The sequence below is a fragment of the Chenopodium album genome, chromosome 2 (genome assembly GCF_948465745.1).
Source record: "Chenopodium album chromosome 2, dcCheAlbu1.1, whole genome shotgun sequence".
Lineage (NCBI taxonomy): Eukaryota > Viridiplantae > Streptophyta > Magnoliopsida > Caryophyllales > Amaranthaceae > Chenopodium > Chenopodium album.
Genome location: NC_137835.1, coordinates 71,557,757 through 71,559,426, shown reverse-complemented (window position 1 = coordinate 71,559,426; position 1,670 = coordinate 71,557,757).

Below are 1,670 nucleotides of genomic sequence, written 5' to 3'. Positions count from 1 at the left end.
GGCTGCTGTTAAGGTTTCATAAACCACGAAAAATCCAAGAAGGCTATTCTTAAAATACAGGGATTGCAATTATTTTGCTTGGCTTAATTAGGGAAGAGGATATTGTCAAGGCTGGGGAGGAATTGGAAGTTGAACAAGGTCCAAATGCTGATGTGAAGGATAAAGTAGAAGTAGCAAATTTTATCAAAATTGTTGCCTAATGGCACTCATTCTGTATTTTGTGTTGTTGTTTGTAAGTGATGTATGCAATATTGTGTACTTGGCTTTATGCTTTATGAATGTAAGCAATGATCTTTAACGATGAAAAAAAATAACTGAAATTTTCTGAAATGCTTTCAATTGCTGCAATACATTAAAAAAACCATCATGACTTATATAAGATCAGGACTTAAAACTTATCTTAGCAATTTCATATCATTGCTCACAAAAAGCTGATGTTCAAATAACAGTAAATTAAAAAAATTTTAAAAAAAATAATTTAAAAAACTTGTCCTGCACAACTTCTACTATCATGATCTAATTACACATAAACTTCTAAATTGGTTGGGAGGTAGAAACACCCTTCCTGGCTCTCTTTGAAACTCTAGTTCAAGTATTGATTTTTTTTTTTTCTATAAGATGTTCACTTGTCCCCCGTTAGAAAATTTCTGGCTCCACCACTGGGATGGTGCGTGAATAATGGTGACCCTATTGGATGATAGGATCATTGGTGGACGTAACTTTGGGGGTTTGTAACTCTTCTTTAAATGCGGAGGCTCTGGCTTGCATATATGGGTTACAATGGGCTTTTGATCGAGGGTTTCAGTCCCTAACGATATTTACTGATTCCTATAATCTTGTTTCCCTTCTTCGGGGGATGGTCATGGTAACGTTGCTTGCCTTTGGCTCATCCGCAAGATTAAATTCCTTGGCTATACCTTTCAATATTGTAACATACACAGGGCGGATCGTCAACGCGTTCATCAAGCTGGGGAAGCGGCGGTTCATTTTATTTGCTTTAATATTAATATGTTTGTATCTATTGGTAAAAAAAAATAAAAAATAATATATAGTTTGATTCATGATTTATAAATTAAGAAAGAAATTTAATCTATAGGATTTGTATAGTGTAAATTCATCTACACATAACCAAGCATAGCTTGGAGGAGTTGGTGGGAAACTCACCTTGTGACTTTGAAGTCAAGAGTTTGAGCCCCACCAACTACAAAATACTTGGGAGTAGAGGGACTCCCTTACCTCCTCCCTCTACTCTCAAGTGATAGACCTCCAAAACTGAGATGGCTAAAACCTATACAAAGTATTAGTTAACTTCCTGGTGGTTGAGTCAAATCTTTACTGCTTCAGGTTAGTTGCTGCTGTGACATTGACATCTTCCATGAAAAAAGGGAAAGCTATATTGAGAACTAAATATGCAGCAGATCAATTACCTAACAGAGATACCTGATATCCTGATTTGATTTGCAGAAGTGTTCACGTTATTTCAACCTGTAATTGGAATCATGCGAAAATGAATATGCACTGTGTCAAGCGCAAAGCTTAAAGCTTGCACTTGTGCTTGCCTGATGAGATTTAAGTTGGCACGCGATTTGGCAATATACAAAAGAAAAATATATTCTGTAACGCTGAACACTGTAAAACACTCAAACAATAGTTATCCATACAGTAAAATC